At 32.0% G+C, this 20,437-nt stretch overlaps 1 protein-coding gene across 2 annotated transcripts in view; it reads left to right on the top strand.

Moving 5' to 3' along the window:
• The first annotated feature begins 423 nt into the window (after positions 1 to 423).
• Calcrl (calcitonin receptor like receptor) overlaps positions 424 to 20,437 on the top strand; it is a 101,336-nt gene continuing 81,322 nt past the window's right edge. The window contains exons 1-2 of one of the 2 annotated variants that reach the window (XM_026389064.2): positions 424 to 640; positions 17,020 to 17,087. The gene's annotated coding sequence lies outside the window, so the exon portion shown is untranslated. The remainder of the gene's footprint in view (positions 641 to 17,019; positions 17,088 to 20,437) is intronic. The other variant, XM_026389065.2, reaches the window with a different exon arrangement.

Raw genomic sequence — 20,437 nt, 5'->3', positions numbered from 1 at the left:
ATTCAACCTAGAAACACTCTCTCTCTCTCTCTCTCTCTCTCTCTCTCTCTCTCTCTCTCAACACACACACACACACACACACACACACACACCCTCCTAACTCCTTTGATTCTTTTATATTCAGATTTCTTTCAAATCACAGCCAGCTTTGTTTGGCAAGTTCTAACAGAACTCACACAAGGTGAAAGCCAGCCAGCTTTTGCTGGTTAACAATGTATTCATACAGCATATGATCTCTGTCTGTTCAGGCTGCTTCTTGCTCTGGTCTCAGAAAAGAAAGGAGTGCTGCTCCTTTCCTGGGGTATGCTATTTGAGAAAGAGAGTAACCTAACACTAACTGCAGGCGGGGTCAGAGTGATGTAACAGGAAGCTCTGATGTTTCCCTTCTGCTGCTGATCACTTACAATCTGACAACACTTCTAATCTACTCAGAACAACCCCTGTCTCTCCAGCAGAGTGTCACCTCCTGCCTTGGACCATCAGACTCTCTAACCAGAGCTCACCCTGCCTGCAGGATCACATTGCATGGCTTTCACTCTTTCTCACCTTGCCTGGGAGTAAATCTCTTTTGCGGAATCTCAGAAAATCAAATTCCATCCTGAGGCTATTTCACCAAGAATTTCCTTAGGAGCTGTGCTGGGTAAGTGCATTATTCAACATAAATATGTTTATTCTGAGTAGTGTTCTCATGTAGTCTCACAGTGTTTCTACCAAGAATTTAGTAAGTGGCATTGAAATAATGTTGAAACTGTCTCATTTATTTCACATGTTAGAGAAACCACAGCATATTAAACAAAAGTGCACACAGAATTTATTTACTACTGCATATTGTTATTTACAGTGATATTCTAGAAAATAAATTCACCAAATAATAAAAATCTAAATGGATTAAAAGGCATATTTCTGAACAAATACCTTTTTCAGGGAACAATGCCTTTTAAAATTAGTTCTACTATGAGCTGAACTTGAATCATGACAGCTGGAAAACATTTCTCCCCCAGGAAGGGTCTTCAAACTTTCCATATAATCAAAGTTCTAAGGAAGGAGTGAAAGGGGTGAGTCCCACTCTGTGCTTAAACTTCAGGTGGAGTTAAAAGTAATTAATTTAGATTCATTACATTTACCTTCTATCCGCATTTCACTTCTATTTAAAGTGTACCTCTAAGTATTGAACTAATGGAATTTTCATTGTTTATTGCTGCCAAATGTGTTTAAATCTCTTTTGTTAACCCTAAACTGTTTCCGTTGTATTTGGATTAAGGGAAAATTGCAAAGGGGGAAAAGAAAGCACCCTAGAGTTAATTAAATGTAGATATTAATTCTTAATTTTAAAACTGTTTAAAAGAACTTGACTAGTATTCCTCTAGGAGATTTTGGGGAGAGGGTGGGATATCAAGATATCTGTGGATAAAGAAGCATAACAGAACTTTCTCAAATGAATTTATTGGGTCATTAAACAGAGAATTAAATTATGTATTAAAAAAAGAACTTCCAGAATAAAACTTACTGAAATGTTGAGATGAGACATCTGTGAATGCTCTTTCCAACAGTACAGACTGTCCTGCACAATAGAAGGAACTAATGTCTATGTAGTAAGTTGTTGGTATAGAGATTTCACAAATTTGTTGAGAAAGAAAGTGAGATATCAGATTTGGGACTAAATTATGTTGATTAGCATATTTTAAAGTAATATGTGTTCTTACCTTAATGAAATTATGTTCCACAAGTTGTCCTTCACTGGAAGCATCCTGGGCTCAATCACTCATAGTCTGGCACAGTAACAGTAGACAATGGATTCATCCTGACTAACTTCTTGGTGACTTTTTACTTGATTTTCCCACAGATTTTTTAACATAATGGAATCTTTAATTAATTTTATATTTGTGATTTCTAAAAGTATTGTGGCTGATTTCTCTCCTCTATTCAATCTTTAATTCTACTTTAATGTTCCCTGACACATGTATAGAAATGGGAGAAGTGTTTTTAGAATATGATTTTTTAGTCTTGAGATAATTTAAAAAAGAACTGGAAACAGCACATGAAATAACCCAATGTTAGTGGTTAGTAACAGAAATTAAAACTGCATTATTTTAAGTCTGATTATGTTCTTAAAAGGTGGTATTACATTAATACCATATTTTACAATAAAGTAACTCCTCAAACTTTTCTAATAATTATTTAACTGTTAACCCAAAAGACATAATGTTCTTGCATAATTTAATCAAATATACATATCTCTACTAATAGTATAATTCATAATCTTTGCTATCCAAAATATTGTTGAAAAACATGTAATGAACATTGAGGGTCATTAGGAAAAGACTTATTATTTGAGTAAATAACTGGAAGTTTGAAATAAGCATTCATATTTTCATATAATAAAGTTTGTTGTTTTTAAATTGAATGTCAGAGCATGTTTTTATCCATAAAGTCAATTTACTTTTCTAGATGGTATTTTCCTATGCCGTCATAAAATCAATACATAAAGTCTTCTACTAGTTTTAAATATGTAAAATGAAACACAGAATTGAGAAATTCTATAACAATGAGAGCTAAAATAGATTTAACCTAAATATTCTATTTTTAAGAGATATGCTTTTGCTTATTGTTTCAAGGTCTTTTTTTTTCTAATGTATTTTATCACATGCCAAAGCATTATTTTATAATTTAAGATATCAAGATTCATTTACTTTGAAAGAAAGCAGAAAACAGAAAAATCTGAAAAAATTATAACTGGATCTGAACTTCTAAAAATTATTTTAAATGAATGGCAAAGATATGTGCGCTTTACTCACTGGTGATTCCTAAAAATATATATTCGGGTTTAAATAGAGTCTACATCTTAGAACATATAAGAATATTTACATGCACCTGTGTATACTGTACTATGATTTTAATGCAAATTGGAAATAAATGTCAGTAAAAACTTAAAAATATTATTAAGACAAAATATTACTTTATATGCTTCATATTGGTGTTTAAAATTTATTAGATAAATACAAAACAAAACGAACTTTAGTTAACAACATTTTTCCATACTTCTAACTTAGATCATATTTGGAACCCACGTAGCAATAATTTGTTATCAATTTCACGTCTATGTTTAAATTTTGATAGAAATAGTTTTTGTACATTGTTTCAGACCTTTACAGAAAATTAACATAATTTTAAAGGATCAACATAGTTACTCACTAAACAAAATTTACATCATACTTTATGACTTTGAATGATTCTTGGAAAAAATAATTCTGCTTTTAAAAATGTAATGACTGTGATGTCAACTTTTAAGAATATAAATATATTCAAATCACATTTTTGTAGTCTTTAGCTTTTCTTATCTTTGTTTAGAATTAAAGATGCTTTAGACCTACAAACGTAACCATATTATTACAACAGTTTTAATGACAAATACTCAGAAAATCAAGTTCGTGGTAAGTCTTAGTTCTTGACTTAATCAGAATGTGAGCGATACACTTAATAAGATGAGTAAATAATACACAGTTATTTAAAACCATTCTCTGTGTCTGGTTTTGAAGTCTGTGAGTGAAATGCAAACTGTAATTTTTTAGAAACATATTTTTTTTACCAAACTATTTGTACTATGCAATATTATTGAATTATGTCAAGAAATCTTGTCATTTAATATATGAAAACTTTCTGATGCAGTTGTATAGAAATAAAAATTTACAAGAAATACAAGTTAAGTTCGGCATATGAACCAGATACCTTAGTTCTTTCCCATTTACTCACATGGACGCCATTCCACCAAAATTATTTCATCAAGAAGAGTTATGCAACTCACAGATATCTAGGTAGTTTTCACACCATAATTTTAGTTTATCTACTTTTAAATTGGTATATAATTTTGGAGATATATAATTTTAGCATAAAATTGAAGAGATAACAGGTAGAATACAACTAATAGTAAAAATTTGGGATATAAATGTGATGCAAGCATGATATAGGAAAAAAGAACATATAGACAAAATATGTGATAATTGAATCAATAAAACTCATTTAACTAATAAGAAATATATTTTTATGTCCCTAGTAATTCCAATTTAAACAAAAAAGTTCTTAGTAAATTTATATTATAATTTTTTCACATCTAATTAGGATTATAATTTTTGTTAAACCAGTTTAGATCAAATAATCTCTGAATTTTCATATTTGAATAATCTTAAAATTATTAATTTATTTTAATTTACTAATCTGTCTTATTGAAAAAGAAGAAATGTATTTAATTTTAAAGACTGCCAAAATCTTACTCCTTTCTATTAAAAATAAAATATTATTTCTGACTGTGAACTGAGTAAGGATATATTTCCTAGGTTACTAGATAGAATTACTATCAGGTTATAAGTCATAAATATTTCCTAGTACATATATCTTCTGTACTTTTCTTCAATTAGTTTCTTAACAAAAGGTTTTGTACAAAACTAACATGCTAATATATTATTGTTGGCAAAAAGGGTCAAAATAATGCATTTATTTTAAAAATGTAAACAAGCTTTATCTTTTTAGATTTTCATGATTTTAATTAAATGTATTCCTCTTACATCTTTTTATCAATTAAAAGGACAAAAATCTCAACCCAACATAAGCAAAAATAAATAATAAATAACTTCTATGATATAGTAAGTTTGTAAGTTCTTATTTTATTAAGATACTTGGATAGAGTCCAGTTTTCAGAGCAACCTTATTCCCATTTAAAAAAAAATCTTTATATGGTATAAACTTTTAAACAAACTTGTAGTCATGTATCTATTCATGTTGAAGTTAATCTGAGCTCAATTGTATTTCTCAAATAAATTACAGTGACTTCTGTGTGTATCATTTTAAAGATTAGTGATATGGTAATATGGCAACTGAATGAGTTTTTACAAGAGTGTTCTCCTTCTTAGTCAAATGGAGGATCAATAGTCCATTCTTGAACACTTAACTTTGGTCTTATCAATTCAAGCTTACATAAATGTCTTATCCAAGTATTGATTTCAAAACTGTCACAAATAAGTCCTAATTTGAATCCATGTTCATTAATCTACCTAAAACCAATTGTTATGGAGATATGTTGCATATAAATCTCAATTTTACTTCCATTTTGAGGGTACTTTCGTAAGTTCCATAAAAGAATATATTGTCTTTAATAGGAAATGAGGTTTAAAAAGTATCATCAATTCAAAACTATATTTTTTTCATAATTTTTTAGATTTTTTTTCATTATGTGAGGCAAAATAGTTTAACTTAAGTAGTGGAAACCTAATATTAGAGTAACATGATTAATATTTTATTAATAAATATGCATGTCTCTTAAAAATTTATCTCAATGATTTTTTGGGGGGTGGGTAAATCTTTTCTAAAAATATGCCAATATACTTAGTTAGCTAAGGAAAGAAAAGCTTACATGTATGTTTTAGAAACTCAGGTACATGTTGTTTACAAAAGTATAGCCTACTGGACTTTGGTTTAGCTCACTCAAATTTGAACCCTGAATTCACCACTTAATAGCTCCATTTCACATCTATAAATGTAATAATCATACTGCTTTATAATATTTCATATGTAATATGTGAAACCATACATGAAACATGTTGAGCAGAACATTTAGCAATTAGTAGATATCAATAAATTTAGCAGTCATCCTAAAACTTTTGTGAATAAGGCTGGGCATGTAAATGTTTTTCTATGCAGAAGTTTATTCACCAAAACCAACATACAGACAATTAGAATACAATCTACTCATAAGAAAAAGAGTAAAAACAAGTGTGGTGTATAACTATAGATTCAGAATGGTCATCCTTTTGTTATGATATAAAATATGCCAATGCATGATAAAACTTATGCTGCTGATTTCTATTTCTACAGAAATTAAACATTTAGAAAATACCTTCATATTAACAATGGTAGATGATATATTATGCAGAAATTGTTTTTTCTATTTGTATGCATGAAACCCAATGACTTGCATGCCCAAAGTCAAGCCTCACAGGCAAAACTCTGGTTTTAACATAGCCTACTAACTCTAAATTCTAAACATTTTGACCAACTGTTGTCTATTTTCTATTATTTGGCCTCTTATTACTGATGTTATATGAAGTCAAATACCAATACTGATTCACCAAATGTAATCTTTGGTAAAACAAAATGGAAGAATAAATTTTATTTGTTACTTATTTGAATTTTGTGCTAAATAGTATGTAAAATGTGAATTTAGAAGACTGACAAGACATTTATGTTGTGACTACTATAACAGCTGTGGAAGCTCAAAATAAAAACTTTGGAATGATTCAATAAACTCAATTTTTAGAGTTCCAAGTTTTTCTTGGATTTTTCTTTTTCTTTTCTTTATTTCCTCCCCCTCCTTTCCTCCTCCCCCTCCTTCTCCTTCTCCTCCTCCTCCTCCTCCTCCTCCTCCTCCTCCTCCTCCTCCTCCTCCTCCTCCCCCCCTCCCCCTCCTTCTCCTTCTCCTCCTCCTCCTCCTCCTTCCCCTTTTCCTCCTCCTCCTCCTCCTCCTCCCCCTCCTCCTCCTCCTCCTCCCCCTCCTCCTCCTCCTCCTCCTCCTCCTCCTCCTCCTCCTCCTCCCCCTCCTCCTCCTCCTCCTCCTCCTCCTCCCCCTCCTTCTCCTTCTCCTCCTCCTCCTCCTCCTTCCCCTTTTCCTCCTCCTCTTCCTCCCTCCTCCTCCCTCTCCTCCTTTTCCTCATCCTCCTCCTCCCTCTCCTCTTCCTCCTCCTCCCTTTCCTCCTCTTTCTCCCCCTCCTCCTTTGTAAAAGTGTCTATATTAAAGAGACTTTTTACTTCTTACTACTACTGCCTAGTGGTAAACACATATTTTATTATTTATTACTCTTCAAAAATGTAAAGAAAAACTACCTGTGCAATAGAATAACACAGGTTTGGAAGACAATCTACTCTAAGTATTTGTTTTTGAATATCTATGAATTTGATTCACTTTGGGATTGTAATTAAACTACAAATTCTTTCTCAAGAAATATCATACTAATTACATTCAGAGAGACTCACATTTTGTGAATAGTTGCATGAGTTTTATGGGATCTCCCTTTTTGAAGGATCCATGTTTTCCTTTATGTCACCCATATAGGGCTTTTTCAGAATCACTCTTCCTTTAACCAAAGTAATATCTGTCATCATTGTCATTTCTATTCCTGTTACAATTTAATACTGCCAGAGAATACCTACATGCAGTTATTTCTATTCAAAGATGTTAGGATTAAACAGCATAACATACCATGGGTTCAAATTCAAGGAAATCATCTTTGCTAAAGTATGGAAGATCAGAGTTATGTTAGAAGCAATAGAAAAGAAGATATTTCAGAATATCATAACCAAGGCACATGTAACTGTGAGCCAAGTAGGCGTTCATTGTATTGCTTTTTATTTCAGAAGGTTCTTAGATGATTGTTCAAAATATTAAGGAAAGAAAATAACTGATTTACCAAGTGTTGACACTTCAGAAAACACTCTATTTAATACACTGGCTACTGACTTTATGACAAGATGAAAAAGTAGAGTGGCAACCGCAGCATGGACTGAGTTCCTACCTGGATCTGTGTTCTTTGTGTGCTTGGTGGAGGGAGGTGATGTCCTCCAGAGCAGAGGGTGGTCCTGGTTACCTCACCACCAGCTCATGGCCTGGAACATCACAAATGCTTGTGAAACTGAGACCCATGCTCATAAACTCTTTGTTAATCTTGGTCTATTTATTTTGAAGGATGTAGGGTGGATGGAATCAGTCCATTAAATATAAACATATATTAACTTGATGATCAAAAAAGACAGTCTCTTCTGATAACTTTTAAACCAAAAACATGGAACATAGTCTGGCAAATGCTTTGGGCAGTTATAAACTTAAGAAATATAGCTGTTGTTAGGAATTGAATTAATTAAAAATGAAATATATTGAGAAATCTATTTTGAAGATTTCAAAGCAGTTTGGATATATAGACCTTAATATTTGATCGTATCTCCTTTGAAGGCCTTCCTTTTCAAATTGATGAAGCTAGACCACCTAGTCACAATTTTATTCTTAAGAAAATCACTTTGTAAACACACCTATTTTGTTTTCATAATTAATAATTCCTTATCATTAAATTGATACATTCATATTTAACAAACCAGATTCTATCCAGCCTATTTGGTTCAAAATTAATGTATCAAAATTAACAAGGAATTTATATTTGAGTTTTGATATAACACAAGTATCCTTTAAAAACATCCAAAAAGTGGCTAATTTTTCAGACAAACCTTGAAAGCTAATTTTATTCACTGAGTTCTCAATGGTCTCAACTCCAATACTATGAAGGAACCCATGTTCAATACCTTTGATGCTACATGCAGCTGCTGAAGCTAGAGATCTAGGTGTGTTGTTAAAAATATATTTAATAGACTCTTAAATAAAAATAGTAGATTCCAGGTCAATGTGTCCTCAAAATGTTTTATTGAGTCTGACCTTGACATAAGTCTTGAAATGGCATGTGCTTTAAAATGGAATAAAAGATGTGAGCTCTTTACATTTGGACAACACTCAGTTCTAATTACCCCAAATAATAAAGACTTTAAGTATTGTCCTCCATCCTCATCTACATTTTCTTTTTAGAAATAATTACATAATGATATAACTATGGAAGATAAACAGTCCTTAAATATAATATACAAACTTTCCTAGCTGGACTTTTATCACAATGTATCAATTCCAATTGTGAAAATTATTTGGAATAAAATAAATTTTCAATAAGCAACAAAGATCATTGTGTATTGCCTCACATAAGAGTATAACAAAAGTTTTTTTTTTTTTTAAAAAGTGTACAACAGATGTCAGTAAGAGAGTACTAATGTGAATGAAGTAGCTGAGTATATTTCCAAGTTTATACTGCTGCCCGTTCTGTAATATTTCTAGGTATTTCTTTATAGCAGTCTCTACTTCATAGACAGCTGAATATTTGCATTATATTATTTTGTATGCAGCACACAATATATGCTGCAGGTGCAATCCTGTAGGTGCTAGAATCGTTGCATATTTCCAAATATAAAATAATAAAATATTCATCACACATGCACCATTGTAGCATTTGAATAAGAAAAAATCCTAATCTTCCTTATTCATGGGGCCTGTACTTCCTAGATTACAAATATTAGGGTTTCTTCTTCCTCTTGTTGAGTTCCTCAGTTCTAGACAAATTTCCTTCTTGCTAGAACTTCTGATATGAATTGGCACAAATTTAAAGGAAGGTAAGTTTATTATCTAAAAGTGGTTTCTTTGGGTGGAGCACAAAATATTCTCCTCGTAGATACCAACATGCTTAACTCCTCCACCCCCTCACAGTGTTGCCAAGACATAACCATTTCTATAGGGCCTACACTACCCAGTATTTAAAATCAGCCTACACTGGCCCTGCCAGAATCCTCTTGCCCTCTTCATGGATTTTAGTTTGCTCCAAATTCTTTTTATAAAGATAAGCACTTTGCTGCAAACCACTTACTACAATGTACATATTTGTTATATAATTGCTTATTTTCTGTCCATTCCACTAACATGTAAGCTCTACAGGTATAAAGACTTCCACCTGTTTTTTCTTACTATATTTCAAGCATTGGTATAAGTGCTTGCACATAATAGGTGCTTAAACTTTGCTTAATAAATAATGAAATGGATGAGTCGGTATTTCTTATAGCAGCCTCTACTTCATAGACACCTGGATATTTGCTTTGTATAATTTTTTATGCAGCACACAATAGATGCTGCAGGTGCAATCCTATAGGTAGGTACTAGAATCATTGCATATTTCCAAATTTAAAATAATCACACACAAATGACCATTTTATAATTTTTAGGTCAACCGAATATTTATCCCTTCACTGTCTTTGTAAGAGTGACTTTTCTAAATAGTACAAATGGGAATGTTGCTCAGTATTTTAACACAAAACGTTGAAGCCTTTCCACAAATGGCCAACAGTGGCTGGAACTGGCAGAATTTCTTATTGAAACTGGAAATCTTGCCAACTGTTGCCTCCCAACAAAAGCCATGCTCCATAACTTATTGCCTAGTGGACAGTAGCACAGAGAATCTATAAAAGGAAAAAAAAAAAGACTAAAGTTGAAAGAAAGTAAATTGTTTAAAATGCATATATGGTAGAATACAAACTCTATTTAATTAAAAAATGCATATTTGATCACTAAATATTTGAAAATAATTCTTAAAAAGTAGCTGTCAGTGGCCTTTCATCATCGTGTAATTTTGTAAGTTTGAAACTTCAAGCCTAAGGACTAATTTATAAATTAATCATATATATTTGTGACTTAATATAATCATGACTTGTTCGAGATTCTTATGATGAACTTCCAAAAGATATATTTTGTGAATTGACACAACTCACAACTTATCACAATAGCCATCTTTAGCAATTTAGATTCCCCATTTTTGTTTTTGAGAATCAAAGAGCTAACTTTATTGTTTTCTATTAAAACAATTTCAATCATTCATTTATCAATATCAAATAACATATTTGCGATAAAGTTATGATTGCAAAACAAAGAAAATAGTATCCTAAAAAAGACGTATTTGTTTTAAAAATTAATCTACACAATTTGTTTCTGGTGTTCAAGAATTTCTTTTTGTTTTTGTTATTTTTTTCATTAATATATCCTAAAATCCTGTAGAGGTGCCTACACGTATGTATGTAACAAAACAATCTAGTATCATACACCACATAATCCTTGTCCCAAGTAGCTTAAAATAGAAAATAATAATAAAAAATAAACTTGGGTCTAATTATAATTTTAAAAGAAGAACAACAATTTCTAATTGTAGTGGATTTGGTGAAATGGTAGAAAATACGTGTAAAAATAAATTTCATGTAAATAAATCCTTGACAGAATTTTCAGGTCAATTACTTTACCATTATAATTTGAGGGCAAAGATTTCTAATTTCTCAGTTTGCAAAGCCTCTCCACACTCCCCCAAGCTAGTACTGGTACCTACAAGTGACAAATGGGTGCTCCCAATATTCTTGTTCAGAAAAAGGCATTGCCAAATATTTGTTCCCTCTCATCAAGATTCAGCACAGGAAGCAAATATTCTTAAGAGCCTTCTCTAACAAATACTATTTGTAGGTTGCATAGTCTGTTATAATGGTCTAATACTAAATTAAGTATACAAACTTTGCTATAAATTTTAAATACTTTCACTACTTAAATTCCCTCCTCTTTGCATGGTTTTGTTTTAGTGGTCTTTCAGCTTTTCCATATGTTGGCTCACCATAACTATGTCAAGTATCTATTCCAGGAAATCAGTACTAGGAATAGAAACATGGCTAGCTAGACTTTACCATGAAATAGGACCTTAATTTAATTTGTAATTCATGATCTTGCCAACAAAAATTTTTAGCAATTCTCTGATAAGTCTCATTTTAATTAGTTCCTTCTTATAACTTGTTCTTAACTTCAGATGTTTCTAAAGAATTGTTTACATGTATCACATTTTTACTCACTCTTTTAAGCAAATATGTGAAAGTTTTACACACCCTACATTTTTCTCCCTTCAAATACATCTAGAACACCACATTTTGTTGCAGCTGTGGTGATGGAGGTCTTTGGCAGATGGCAAGGGTTAGAGGGCTTGGAGATTCACACGAAAATTGAAATTAAAGGAAAATATTAAGAGTGGAGCACCAACCAGGAAAAGTGATAAGGTTTCAAAAAATTCTCACCTCGAAGATAGAAAGTTTTCATTGTAAGAATAAAGTTTACTTAGTAATTATTGCTGTGTCGAAAGACTGATATAAAACCAAGTTGAGGCTGAAATGTGGAAGTAAAAAAAAATGAAAAGGGGATTGAGCAGAAAAAGAGAGAGAGAGGAAAAGATATAAGAAAAGTCTACCCAAGAAGAAAAACTGGTTTAAATAAGATATTTTCTTTGTTAGAATAGTTAGGAAATAACCAGGCATGGTGGTGTATGCCTATAATCCAAACAACTAGGGAGGCTGAAATAGGACTGCAAATTTGAGGCCAGCCTCAGCAACTTAATGGACCCTGTCTCAAAGTAAAAAAATAAAAAGGAGTAGGGATATTGCTCAGTGGTAAACCATGCCTGGGCTCAATTCCTACTATTAAAAAAAAGAAGGAAGGGAGAGAGGGAGGGGAGAAATAGGGGAAAGAAGGGGAAGGAAAGAAAAGGAAGGGAAGAGGAGAAGAGAGGAAAAGAAAGAAGCAGAAAGGAGAAGAGAAGAAAGGAAAACAGGATAGTTAGGAAATAAAAAAAAATTCCAGTGCTGAACCACATCATTTAAGATGGCACAATTCTTCAATACATGACCATGGCCAAGGAGTACTCTAAGGGATACCATTTCTAGTTGATGTGTAAAAGTCATTCAGCTGCTTACTCTAAAATTTGGGATGAAAAACTTCATCTGCTCTTTTGTTTGGGAAATGGGGTTGAGTGTTAATCCCAAGAGTCACTCCTTGGGTCAAGAGCTGAGAAGTGTTTATTAAGAAGTCATGAGAAGCAAACATCACCTCTTGGGTGGTAATCATTGCCTTCATGTTCGAAAGATTGAACCCAGTTGCTCAAGATAATGACTCTACTTTTAAGTGGAGGGGTCATAGACTCTAACCTACTGACAAGCCTTAGTTTTTCAGAACAGTTTCCAATGGTCAGCCCAGAAATTGAGCTACATTAATTCTATCATATATAAAGGATTAGAGCTGTTTGGTAAAATGAAAATCCCTCATTCTAAATCAAGCAGATCACTCTGGAGCACACAGATGAAGGTGGCACTCAAATAATTAATGGGAGCCCCACAACAGTTTTCTCTTTACTGAACTCTGTATATTGTGAGAATAAGACATTAAGTTCAATCACACAATCACAAAATAAACAAGTGAACAAGGCATGTGTTTAAATCCAGTGATGTTGTGGTAAAACAACTAAATACTAAGTATTCATTCTTATTGAACTACCTATAAATAACAAGACATTTATAACACTTGCTCTTTGTTTTGTGACTTGGGAGCATACTTTTCCTGTCTGAATTATTCCAATTTAAAAGTCTCAGGAACTTGGTAAGGGTACAAAATACAACTTTAAGTCAAACCTTTGCAATTCTGACTGGACTTGGTAGTAAACACACACACACACACACACACACACACACACACATTCACACCCATATGCTTTGATTCAAGGGTCTGTCACAATTGGTGTCCTAAAATTCCATCCATGTTAACTAGGAAAGTAACCTGAAATAAAATAGAATTTGCCAACCTAAATCATATTTGTCATATATTAAGTGTACAAATTCTTCATGTGGCAATATCTCTGAAATCATATAAGGGGTCTAATTTTAATATTCTTATAAAAGGAAGTAAACTTTCGAATTGGATCAGTATTGTGTGAGGCAGCTCCTTTACCCACCCAAATTCCCCAACCTGCCCCAAATATGTTATATTTTCATATGTTTTGACTCATGGATTCAAAGCAAATATTTGATTATAGAGTAAAAAATCATACTATGTATACTTTTCTATAAATTGGTTCTATTTTTTACAGTTCTTATATATGAAATATGTATATGTATTCTTATATATGAAATATGTATGTATTCAAAGCAAATATTTGATTATAGAGTAAAAAATTATACTATGTATACTTTTCTATAAATTGGTTCTATTTTTTACAGTTCTTATATATGAAATATGTATGCAGCATATATGCACTCTTTAAACCTCTGTTTTGAGTAGAACCCAGCTTGTACATCACATTCTTCTCTGATAGACTCACACATCCATACAGAGAAGTTAACCATTAAACTGAAGTTGCATTAATTATTACCTTGCTTTATTTTATGGCTTTACCACATATACATGTGTCTCTAAACAATATATTAGCTTTATTATTTTTTATTGTTACTTTTATGAAAGTGAAACCATCAGGAATATATTCTTTGGGGCATTTCTTCTTTCATTCAGCTTTACGTTTTTGAGACATATCATTGTCAAAATGTGCAGCTATAGTTCTTCTCTTCACACTGTTGCTGTGTTTCTTTGTATGAATGTATTGGACTGTAATTGTCCTTTGTCCTGCCGAGGGACATTTGGATTGCTTATGCCATTTGGCTATCAGAAACAAGGAAGCCACAAACACATTTTCTACATATCTCCAAGTATTCAGGTTTCTTGAATTTCTTTAGGGAATATATTTAGGAGAGGGATTTCAGGATCCCAGCTTTCCATTGTGCTTGGACCAATTTATCTTCCCATGAACAGTTCGTGAGGTTTCCATTGCAGCATAGCCTTTCCAATGTTGTGTAATATTGTCAAACTTACTAATTTTTGTCAGTCTGGTGGACATAATATAGTATCTCATTGTGGTTTTAATTTGCATTTCCCTGATTATGAATCGCAGTGATTTTGTATGTAAAATGAATTAAAATTTTCCTCCAAAATAAAACATTTATTTCTAATTGAGTAGTAATGACTTGGACTGGAATTGTGGTCAAACCACTTTTTGCTTATAATTACTCAAGAAAAGGATGATCTCTTTTTTGTTGTACAGGGAAGGGAAAGAATATGTTTTATTGTTTTGAAAACTGGGAATAAATGAATGGGTTTCTCATCATGAACAAGAACACAGATGGATAAAGATGGATAACGCCTAAAATTATAGCTCTAACTTTCCATTTCCCGTTTTTCAATAAACTCATCAAACATCTATCAAAATCTCCTTTAAAAAGTAAACAGAAGAAGAAAGTGAATAATTTCATGTGTGTTTGTGTGTGTGTGTGTGTGTGTGTGTGTGTATCACTTTAAAAAGTACTTAAAAGAATTTATGGAGCTTACAGATCTCCTGTACTTGACTGTGTCTCTTCTTGCTGTTATAAAATTATTTCTTATATATCAAAACATTATAGAAGACTTTGGAGCTTATCTTTCACATAATTCTTCATTTTGGAAACTACTTAACCACATTTCTAGCTATTAGCTGAATTTAGCCAATGTATTTCTTCAAGGTTTTGATTTCCTCAATAAATATACTTGGGTATGTATTTTTTCTTTTGGCTTAATTATTGTGTTTCACTATGGAAACATTACATGAAGAAGCTTTATTAGTATAATTATTATTTTTTGCTGTATTCTTTTCTGTATTCCCAGGATTTCGTTGATTGTACTTATATTATCCAATCACTTTAGTCAAGCATACTACTTGAAAAAAATTAACTCTTTCATGTTTTCCATAGTGATATTTATCATTTCATTGCAGTTTTAATGATGTTTCTTTATAAGCTCTCTTATAGGGTATCAATCTCTTTTATTTATATAGTTTGATACTGTAGATACTGATATTTTTGGGAAAAAAGCATTAATACATGCTAACACATAGGCTATAGTTTGTTAATACATGCAACGCAGTTATTGACCAAAATTAATTCTTCAATAAATTTGCCGATAATCAGAAGTGACCATTTATACGTCCAAAACAAAAAAGGGTAGGAAAAATTCTTTCACAGCATTTTTGTCTGGGATGAAAAATAAAATCTTTGAACTGCACAGAAAACAAATTGTCCTTTGGTCAATTTCTATTTCTAGTGGCATTTCAAAGTTGGGAAAATACTTAAAATAAACTTCAACTTTGAACCCACTAAATTCCATATGTATGCCAATAAAGTCTGAGACTGACAAGGGTTTTTATTTTATCCCAAAAAAGCTTTTAGATAACCCAGCTTCTAAATATATTATGTTTATGTTAATTTGCAAATACATCTCTTCAATAAGACCAGATTGTGATCCTAATTACAGCACATATTTGTTTATAATCATACATAATAAATTATTAAAATGTGTAAAGTATAGAACTTACAAACTAAATAAAATGATTTTGGTTATTAAACCATTTTATTGCAGAATCTGTTTTTAATAATGTTTCTTAATATTTTGGAGTGTTCACATAAATGTTCCCTTTGACTTTATAGAAATCCCTGACAATAGCACAGATTAATTTTAGGTGTAGCAACACAAGGGTCAAGTCAATGAAAGATCAAATCACAATATAAGTTAATTGAGATAAATAATTTATAAGTCACAGCTTGTCATTTTTTAAGTTGTATAAGTCCAAATACCTTTTTAACTGTAAAGCAAGGTAAACTAATTTATAGCAATACTTTGTTTTTAATAATAGTTTGAGTCTCAAAAGATGTAAACAAAAGACACTTATATAAAGTCAGTTTTTGTTTAGCAATGGATGAATTTAACTTGTTGCTCACACCCTATGTGTAAGGAAAGTTAATGCTTATTTCTGACACTATCTACCCTCTAATTCCTTCTTGGACCAGGTCTCTAACCATGCTTTGCTTTCATTAGTCCACTCAAACCATGTGAACCCTTCCTCCAAGTACCTCCTGCCTCACAACTACCGGCCAAGTCATTCCTTCTAGGAACAGCCCTTCTCTGAACATTTCCTGGCCAGCTCCCTTATTTTAAGTCATTACACAAATGCAACCTCTTCAGAAAAGCTTTCCATGACCATTCTGTCTAGTACACCACCATCGCACTGGTCTTCCTATACTCCCTTAGCCTACTTTATGTTTCTCCATAGCACTTAGTACCACTGGAACTTTATATATTCCTTTCTTATTTATTTTATCCTTGTATCACAAGTTCTATGAGGGCAGAAACTGCTCTATCCCTAGCCTATAGACTAGAGCCATTTGTACATAGATTCTACTTCTTCCAAGATCTTGAAGGGGAAACATGTTTGTGCCCTTAGAGTTGTCATTCTTAAGAGATAAGATGCCAAGAATAAAGTTTTTGATTTCTTACTAACTTAATGGTCACCTAAATATTCCTTATATATCTCATCCTAAGTTTCCATTCAAATGCAGCATTTAAAATATATGTTTATGGTTTTAACAAAGAAACATACTAGGTATACCCTTAAGTTGTATTCTGTAAAAATTCCCTATCTACTGGTGATATCACCAAATTCACAGGCATGTTCTCTTGTCATCCAGGGCCCTACGATGATACACCAACTACTTGTGCAGCTACCTCTCAAAAGTTTGGATGGCCCTACTTTCAGGTATTGCATACATTCCAAAGAATACTCATGACTAATGAAAATAATTTGCAGATTTCCAATAAAGTTAAGGATATTAAGAACATCTTAGGAACAGTAAGAATTATTTCAAAGAATGGCATATAGTTAGCCTCTGAATAAAAGGATAATTTGAAAAGCAATCCAACAAAACACTGATAAAGATGAAATTATGAAGATCTGTCAACTTTCAAAATAGTTTTCTTGGGACATTGGAGAGTAGAATTAACTCCATGTTCTTGTTCCTTTGGTCAGATGACTTAGAGTCTTAAATTAATTTGAATGTATCCTACCAGATTTAGTATTACTAGTAATGAGTAATATTAGCCACATACATCATGAATATGCATTATATATAATTTATAAATAAAACTATATGCATACATATATGTATATATAAAGAGGGAGAAAAATTATATTCAGTATTATAAGATAATAGAGCTAGTTATTCATTCAAGCTACATTTCTTTTTCCTCTCCTGCAGGGTTCTTTGTTTTCTGACTCACACGGTCAATGTTATACTTCTGTAAATGTGGTTAAAACTCTCAAAATTGTAATATAAGAAGATACCTTATTTATCAAAAGGGAATAGGAACATAGAGTGTGAATTGTTTTAAAAATTTTAAATTCCTCTCTATATTATTTTAATTTTCCCTGGCGAAGCAGTCTCAATTTCAGTCCTTGGCATGAACTACAGGCTTCAGGGCATTAGACTGCTGTTGCAGACAGATTTGTCATCCTTCGGCGTTTTATTAATTGTGCAGTTTTTATTACACCTCATTGCCCTATTCCTTACAAAATTAAAGTAGATTTCCTGTCCAAATTTATTTTTAGACTGGGAAGTGTTTAACAAGTCAATAGCTTATTGTCCTGATAAATTATAATAACATTAATGAAAATAAGGACTACTAAATTATCTTAAATTCAAAGCCATATGACATAATTCTTTTTTCTGGATTTAAGCTGTGATTTTTCAATTCCTAAGTTATACTGTTTAGACCCAAAAATAGACTGTGTGTAATTGTTCTTTGTCCCACAGCGTGTCTTTGGGAACTCATCACTGTTGTTCTATCCTTTTATGTGTCAGCTTCCTTTGTACATTACATTTCACATGACTCACTGTTCCTTAGTGCAAGGTTTGAGTACTCAAAATGCCTACTTATATCTGACAGATAGATTTTGCTTCCTGAACTTTTTTATGTGATGTGGTGCCAAATCAAATTTTATAAGGTCCCCATTTTGCTTAATGAAGATATGTAGGAAAGAGCTTATAATGGAAGAAAATTCATTTACTAGGAAGAGCTGATTTTGACCTCCCACTGTATGAACCACTCATTTCTTCATGTGCAAATTAAGATGATTATACAATAATTTTAGAATATCTTTCCAATGTATAATTGTAACCTATATTTGGTCATTTTAAAAGAAATGCATTGGAAGTGGCTTAAAAAATAAAAGGTGCATATTTTAACTGCTTTCCCTTTATTAGCTTCTCTCATAAGATTTTCAGAGCTTTGATAAGATTTTTTTGTGTGTGAGAAGTGAATTGGTGACATCATAATTCTCTTTTATTTCTAATGACTGCAGTTTAAAATGTAAGTGAATCTAAATTCCAGCTAGGAGGAGGTTGGGAAAATCATCCTGATGAAGATTAGAAATATAACTGAGAAGCAGGATTAGTTTGCCATTGCAAAGAGGCATAGAACTGAGACTAGAGTCAGGACTCCTGTTCTTAAGCTCATCTACCATGGTTATGGAATATATGGCAATTCACTGAGTCTTCCTGAACTCCTAATCTCTAAGTTTATAAAATGAGGACATTCTACTATACATTTCTGGTTGGAGCATTTGGAATATCTGACCTAAAGATTTGAGCTGGAAACAAAATATCATTTGAAGTTCTGATAAATAATGTGATTTTTAATATTTCCATCCCTCTAGCTTCAAGTATTTTTATAATGCTTTATTTACATAATCACTTAACACACTCTAAAATTTGATAGATGGATAAGAAATGGGAAAGAGGAAAAAAATGACATGTCTTTGACATTCTTAGGATTTTCACTGAGCTTACTAGTCATGCTGAAAGTTCTTTCTAATGTCAAGAGAGTAAGGATATTATCTTTCTAATAAATATCTAACATTTGAGAGTTCATTTTCAGATTTAAATCTTAATTCAATTTAAGTTGAATTTCAGATATAAATTTCCCCAGAACTGAAAAGTTATATCAATCCTCTTGATTAAATAGTTTATCCTTTCCAGTATTAATGTCTTGAAATTGAATTAAATAATTATATTTGCTAATTTACATTAACAAAATTATTTGGATTCTGCACTTAATTTGTTATTTGTTCAGTTGACTTGAAAATTATTTATTACTTTGAATGTATTTGTAGACTATTTTGAGCATAATTAGCATCTTTATAATAAATTTTAGTTTGGCATGCATAGCTACAAATATCTCTTCATTTATAAAATTTTATTTTATGACTAAAAGAATTATATATTTTCTTTGAAAGGGCTCTGTATTATGGTACGAGAAGTGCCTGGTTCTTAAAGGTTGGGCAAGACTTTCACAACAGGGCAAAATGAAAGTTATCCCAGAAAACAATATGGATACTTCAGAGAATCAGGTGTGGGTCAGTCCGATTAGAACAGTGGGAAGTAAACTAAGGTAAATATATGAAAAAAAAAAAAAGAATAAAAAAAGGCAGAGGCCTTTGACTTAAATAAGACCTTCCTGAAACCCTGCACTTAAGGTTCTTTGTGTGATTTTGTACTCTTTTTCTTAAAGGGGACTCCTATGAGTAGGTTGGTTTGAGTCCAGTCAAAAGCCATAGCATACAACACCTCAGGCTGTCAATGAGCTGGCAGCTATATATATGCTCTGGTGAAAGGGTCAGGGAGAGAAGGGACCTGGAGCACCCTGGTAAGCAATGTAAAGAACAGCCTCTGAGAATTGGCCTGGTTTATATCACATCTTTCTTCTAACTAAGCCTTTGACCTTAGCCTGTCACATAAATAGAGTGGAGTTTGGTTGCTACTTCTGCACATTAAGATCCATCTAAATCTAGAAACATAAATCCAAGGTTGTCTTAAATAATTTCTAAGGCCCTCCGTAATTCTAGTTCTTTCTGTTCACTTTGGCTTTATCTCTATAATGTAATGGCACATTTCACATTTTATCCTGTCCTTTGATTTCTACATCCATATCTTTGTGAGAAAATAGCTAAGTTAAAGAAGCCTCTATGGATATGAACTCCTCTAAACTCTTCTGGATCTTCTAGTAGACTTTTAAAATCTCATTAAGGAATGTACTGTTAATAAAATTTAC

The sequence above is a fragment of the Urocitellus parryii genome, chromosome 1 (genome assembly GCF_045843805.1).
Source record: "Urocitellus parryii isolate mUroPar1 chromosome 1, mUroPar1.hap1, whole genome shotgun sequence".
Classification (NCBI taxonomy): domain Eukaryota; kingdom Metazoa; phylum Chordata; class Mammalia; order Rodentia; family Sciuridae; genus Urocitellus; species Urocitellus parryii.
This window is presented reverse-complemented; position numbering and strand designations above follow the sequence as displayed.